The 7051-nt window shown below is 34.3% G+C and overlaps 1 long non-coding RNA gene across 1 annotated transcript; it reads left to right on the top strand.

Moving 5' to 3' along the window:
- Positions 1–455: 455 nt before the first annotated feature.
- LOC145672776 (uncharacterized) lies at positions 456–1581 on the top strand. Its single transcript, XR_014128649.1, has 3 exons — positions 456–605; positions 979–1134; positions 1507–1581. It is a non-coding gene; the product is annotated as an uncharacterized LOC145672776 (long non-coding RNA).
- The last annotated feature ends 5470 nt before the right edge of the window (positions 1582–7051 follow it).

Here is a 7051-nt window from a genome sequence, read left to right as displayed (position 1 = left end):
AGAACGAATCACAAACTCAAACTGATGATGGTGATGATGAAGAAAGAGCAAATTTCTTGGAAGCAGAAAGCTTGTAAGTAAACGTCACAGAAATTGTAAAACTTTAGTTTTTCAAGATAATAGTATATTCTTTGAGAAGGAACTAAAAATATTAAAATATTTGTAAAAACTGAGTTCATTGAAAAAAAATTCTACAGGAATTTTGTATCTTTCTTTCTTTAAGAGTTTTATGGGGGGAAGTGAAGATAAATTTACGTTTTCTGTTGTAATGTCATCACTTTATTTTGAAAAGTAACTGTAAGAAAAATTGAAAATCATTTACTTTTAACAGTAATAATGAAACTTAAACTCAGTTTATTTAAGAAAGTATAGTCACATTATGCTGAAATAGAACTAGAAATTTTCCCTTATTATATGTTAAGCATTGTATCTCTTTTATCTATTGATAGGTCCTTTGAGGAAGCATTGAAGAAAGGTCCACAAGCTTCAACGTCTGCTTCATGGGAGTTTTCGTTAACACAGGCATTTGGGAAGGAGAACGAATCACAAACTCAAACTGATGATGATGATGAAGAAAGAGGAAATTTCGTGGAAGCAGAAAGCTTGTAAGTAAACGTCACAGAAAATTGTAAAACTTTAGTTTTTTCAGAATATAGTGTATTCTTTGAGAAGGAATTAAAAATATTAAAATATTTGTAAAAACTGAGTTCATTGAAGAAGAAAAAATCCTACAGGAATTTTGTATTTTTCTTTAAAGGGGGAGGGGGAGTGAAGATAAATTTACGTTTTCTGTTGTAATGTCATCACTTTATTTTGAAAAGTAACTGTAAGAAAAATTGAAAATCATTTACTTTTAACAGTAATAATGAAACTTAAACTCAGTTTATTTAAGAAAGTATAGTCACATTATGGTGAAATAGAACTATAAATTTTCCCTTATTATATGTTAAGCATTGTATCTCTTTTATCTATTGATAGGTCCTTTGAGGAAGCATTGAAGAAAGGTCCACAAGCTTCAACGTCTGCTTCATGGGAGTTTTCGTTAACACAGGCATTTGGGAAGGAGAACGAATCACAAACTCAAACTGATGATGATGATGAAGAAAGAGGAAATTTCGTGGAAGCAGAAAGCTTGTAAGTAAACGTCATAGAAATTGTAAAACTTTAGTTTTTCAAGATAATAGTATATTCTTTGAGAAGGAACTAAAAATATTAAAATATTTGTAAAAACTGAGTTCATTGAAGAAGAAAAAAATCCTACAGGAATTTTGTATCTTTCTTTAAGATTTTAAGGGGGGGTGAAGATAAATTTACGTTTTCTGTTGTAATGTCATCACTTTATTTTGAAAAGTAACTAAGAAAAATTGAAAATCATTTACTTTTAACAGTAATAATGAAACTTAAACTCAGTTTATTTAAGAAAGTATAGTCACATTATGCTGAAATAGAACTAGAAATTTTCCCTTATTATATGTTAAGCATTGTATCTCCTTTATCTATTGATAGGTCCTTTGAGGAAGCATTGAAGAAAGGTCCACAAGCTTCAACGTCTGCTTCATGGGAGTTTTCGTTAACACAGGCATTTGGGAAGGAGAACGAATCACAAACTCAAACTGATGATGATGATGATGAAGAAAGAGGAAATTTCGTGGAAGCAGAAAGCTTGTAAGTAAACGTCACAGAAAATTGTAAAACTTTAGTTTTTTCAGAATATAGTGTATTCTTTGAGAAGGAACTAAAAATATTAAAATATTTGTAAAAACTGAGTTCATTGAAAAAAAATTCTACAGGAATTTTGTATCTTTCTTTCTTTAAGAGTTTTATGGGGGGAAGTGAAGATAAATTTACGTTTTCTGTTGTAATGTCATCACTTTATTTTGAAAAGTAACTGTAAGAAAAATTGAAAATCATTTACTTTTAACAGTAATAATGAAACTTAAACTCAGTTTATTTAAGAAAGTATAGTCACATTATGGTGAAATAGAACTAGAAATTTTCCCTTATTATATGTTAAGCATTGTATCTCTTTTATCTATTGATAGGTCCTTTGAGGAAGCATTGAAGAAAGGTCCACAAGCTTCAACGTCTGCTTCATGGGAGTTTTCGTTAACACAGGCATTTGGGAAGGAGAACGAATCACAAACTCAAACTGATGATGATGATGAAGAAAGAGGAAATTTCGTGGAAGCAGAAAGCTTGTAAGTAAACGTCATAGAAATTGTAAAACTTTAGTTTTTCAAGATAATAGTATATTCTTTGAGAAGGAACTAAAAATATTAAAATATTTGTAAAAACTGAGTTCATTGAAGAAGAAAAAAAATCCTACAGGAATTTTGTATCTTTCTTTAAGATTTTAAGGGGGGGGGGTGAAGATAAATTTACGTTTTCTGTTGTAATGTCATCACTTTATTTTGAAAAGTAACTAAGAAAAATTGAAAATCATTTACTTTTAACAGTAATAATGAAACTTAAACTCAGTTTATTTAAGAAAGTATAGTCACATTATGCTGAAATAGAACTAGAAATTTTCCCTTATTATATGTTAAGCATTGTATCTCTTTTATTTATTGATAGGTCCTTTGAGGAAGCATTGAAGAAAGGTCCACAAGCTTCAACGTCTGCTTCATGGGAGTTTTCGTTAACACAGGCATTTGGGAAGGAGAACGAATCACAAACTCAAACTGATGATGATGATGAAGAAAGAGGAAATTTCTTGGAAGCAGAAAGCTTGTAAGTAAACGTCATAGAAATTGAGGGGGGGGGTAATAAGCTATATTGTTAGAAAGTAAAATGAGTATATTGAAGCATAAAATTTTTATAGGAATTGTAAAGTATTATTTCTTTAAGACTTTTAATGCAGAGGAAGGGGAAATAAACTTTACGTTTTTTTTCTCATAATGTAATCATTTTTTGAAAAATAACTAAGAAAAATTGAAAAGCATCTACTTTTAAAGTAATACAAAACAATTAATCTCAGGTTTTTGAAAAAGTATTAAGGATTTTAGTTTATTCCTTACTACATGTTAAGCATTGTATCTCTTTTTCTGTATAGGTACTTAGAAGGATGGGTATACAAGTATATGAGTATAGGTCTTAGAAGGATGACCATAGCTGAGCATATTAGTTATCATTAGCGTTACTTTTATTTTCATTTTTATACTTTGTCTGATTTTTTGCGTTTTACAGTTGCTTCTTACGTCATACTTTTTGTATTTTATTATTATTAATAATAATATTTATTGTTGTTGTTTATCTTATTACTAAATAATGAATTTTCTTGTAGGAATTTGTTACATGGAGATGAGGAAGTATTTTTTTCGAGAGAAGTGGAGGATAACTTAGAAGGACGTCAGGCAGAAAACGAGGACGAAAGGCGTGAACATGAGGCAGGTAACACATTGGATGCAATATTACAGGGTTTTATGTTGGGTGTTTATCACATTCCCATGTTACTCATTACAATTTATGAGAGATTTGTGGAGCTATTTCTTGGGGGAGTTCGACCAACGCTTCCATATGGTGCATTTATAAATGAAGTTAAACATCATTGGAGACAAATCTTAGATCGCTGTACAAGAGTGGGGGATCTTTTAGTGCACTTTGAGTTGGGGCTTTTCGACAGTGACAATGCACGACTTGCAGCATATGAAAAGTTTACTGAAGTGTTTCGTCAAGATGATGCAGTTAGGAATGATAGAAATTTTCAACGGAGGCTAGCTGCATTTCTTGACGAAACACTTCCGTTTCATGAGCAACCCGTACGACATCACAATCGTCAGGGTGGGCAGGGTCAAGGAAATGCAGATCCGTTTGAAGTAATATTCGAAGAGGAGAGAAGATTTCATCGATATCGTACTGCTGGGCATATCACTACCTTGAGACTGAACCCCGAATTTCAGGTTGATGACCCCGAACGAATGGTACGAAACCTTGTAGATTATGTATTGAATAATGTTTTAAATAATGTAGATCTTGATGCAAGGGTAGGCATAATGGTTTATAACAATCTTCCTGATTCTACCCCAATCTACGTTCCCTTTCGCCAGAAGCGAAATGTTAATTCAGATGTTGTTTTTCAACATATTCAAAATGTGTTGAACAGTAATGAGCAGTTTTTTTTCGGCCCTAACATTACATTCAAAATTTATGTAGTTAGTCCACGTAGGGGAACTGGAAGACGTGTCGCACGTACTGACCGACTGGCAGAAGGGAACGAAAGGGACATTAATCGTAAGAATAATAAACTAGTTTGTAAGATTAGAAATAAGGATACTCTGTGTCTTGCACGTGCAATAGTTGTGGCCCAAACTATTGTAAGTGCAAGTACATGTGAAGAGAAGAGAAAGATGATACGAAACGAAGAATATCAGCGAGCTGCAGCTGAAAAATTGTGTGAGGACGCTGATGTTGATTTGTCAGTGAACGGAGGAACACTGGATGATGCTGAAAAATTTCAAGAGCATTTTGGCACATCATATCAGATAGTCGTGTACGAAGAAGATGAAGAAAAGAACGGAGTGATGAACGTTGCTTATAAAGGAAATCAGTATTCTCCTCAGAAACTGTTTCTCTTTTACAACGATCATCACTACGACGTGATTCGTAATATTAAGGGGTTTCTTCAAAAAAGTTATTTTTGTGGGTATTGCGTTATGGGATATAATTATTTTAAAAATCACACATGTAAAGTCCAGTGTTCTTCTTGTGAGAAATCACATCTTGTAGACAAGGATGAGGATGTAGCGCTTAAATTTTGTAATGAATGTCACAGGCATTTTCAGGGTCAAGGTTGTTTTGATAGACACAAACAAAGTTCTTCTCGCTCCAAATCCATTTGTGAACAGGTTAAGCAGTGTAAACATTGCTTGAAAATAATTGACTATAGACGTCGAAAATCTGTTCACACGTGCTCCGAAAAGTTTTGCACACTCTGTAATAAGTTTGTAGAGGAAAATCACCAATGCTACATTCAAAAAGAAAAAGCAGCTAAAGTAAAGAAATATCTGTACATTGCCTATGATGTTGAAACCATGTTAAAAGATACAGACGACCCTAACATTAAAGAACATGAAGTAAACCTTTGTATAGCCATGCAGCGGTGTCATGCATGCATAGGCAATGCGGATTTGGAGCATTGTAAAACCTGTGGCGTTCGAACTCACATTTTTCCCTCTATTACAGAGTTTGTGAGATATGCGCTAAAGCCGCGCCCTGCGTTCGCAAAGGAGATCTTTTTAAGTCATAACGGAGCACGATATGATAACCTCTTCGTTTTACGTCATCTTCTCATAGAATGTAAGATAACACCAAAGGTAATTCTCCAAGGTAATAAGCTCATTGAAATGAACATCGGGGGTAGGAAAATTTTCAGGGACACGTTTAATTACATGCCCCTCAAATTGGCAGATTTGCCGAAATCTTTGGGCTTGAATACAGAATTATTACGGAAGGGTGATTTCCCATATTTAATGAATACCAGTGAGCATCAAAATTACGTTGGGGAAATGCCTCCTTTACATTTCTATGACCCTGATAGTAGAATGGAGAAGGATCGGGAAGAATTGTTGAAATGGCATGCACAGTGCGTACAAGATGAAGTAATTTTTGATTTTCAAAAAGAACTTTTAGAATATTGTAAAAATGATGTCTTAATTCTTATTTCGGCCATTGAAAAATTTTCGGAACTAATTGAAAACGTAAGCAATGTGCAGCCATTTCTCTCATGTCCTACGCTTGCATCGTTAGCGAGTAAAATATTTCGAAGCGAATATTTGCATGAAAACCAGTTGGGAATTATTCCACCCTATGGTTTTCGTCATCAAGATAAACAAAGTGTAGTTGCTCTTCAGTGGTTGCTTTGGTTAGAAAAAACCACTGGAAAGCAAATACAACATGCTGGTAACGGAAATGAAAGAAAAATTGCTGGTATTAAAGTGGATGGTTTTCAGCCTTCCACAAAAACAGTGTTTTCCTTTCATGGCTGTTACTGGCATGGTCACGTCAGTTGTGTTAATAAAGAAAAAAATGCAGTTTTAAATAAAGACACAGGGGAAACATTAGCGCAAAGATATGAGCGCACGATAGGAGTAACAAGACGTTTACAAAGTTTAGGTTATACTGTTGTGGAGAAATGGGAATGTGAATTTCGTAATGATGTACGAAGAAACTCGTCATTGGCTGCGTTCATTCGCAATGAATGTTCGAGTTTAGTGGATCCTCTTATTCCTAGGGATGCATATCGAGGTGGACGTGTAGAAGGATTTCGTCTATTCTACGATGTGAATACTAATGGAAACGAGGATACACACGTACGTTATTACGATTTTACATCATTGTATCCCCACCAGATGAAAAGCAAACCGCTACCTATCGGACATCCAAAGATATACCTAAGAGATTTTCCACCCATTGATAAAATAAACGGTCTTATCAAATGTTCCGTGCTGCCGCCGCGTCGATTATACCTGCCGGTCTTGCCTTGTAGCGCTAACGAAAAACTCATGTTTGGTTTGTGTCGTACATGCATGGAGGAACAAAGTCAAGAAGAGTGTTCCCACACAAAAGACGAAAGACTCCTGCATGGAACATGGGTGAGTGAAGAGCTTAAGTTAGCGTTGGAAAAGGGGTATCTTATAGAAAAAATATATGAAGTGTGGGATTTTCAAATGGCCAAGTATGTGCCTAATGAGTCACATGGTGTATTTGAAAACTATGTGAACAGCTTCTTAAAAATAAAACAAGAAAGCAGCGGGTACCCCTCAGACTGTGTCACTGACATTGATAAAGAAAGATATAGAGCTGCTTATAAGGAGCATGAAAATATCGAATTAGATGCGAACAAGATAGAATATAATCCGGGTTTAAGGTTTATATGTAAACTGCTCCTTAACAGTCTGTATGGCAAGTTTGCTCAAAGAACAGATATGCTAGAAACTGTCTTTGTGCAAAAGGTTGAAGAGTATAATAAATACATGTTCGGGCCGCAGTATGAAATTCATTCTCTTCTTCCTCTAGGAGACATTATGTGCATAACTTATCGTAATTTGGAAAA

The sequence above is a fragment of the Thermobia domestica genome, chromosome 16 (genome assembly GCF_964235325.1).
Source record: "Thermobia domestica chromosome 16, izTheDome1.hap1.1, whole genome shotgun sequence".
NCBI lineage: Eukaryota > Metazoa > Arthropoda > Insecta > Zygentoma > Lepismatidae > Thermobia > Thermobia domestica.
This window is presented reverse-complemented; position numbering and strand designations above follow the sequence as displayed.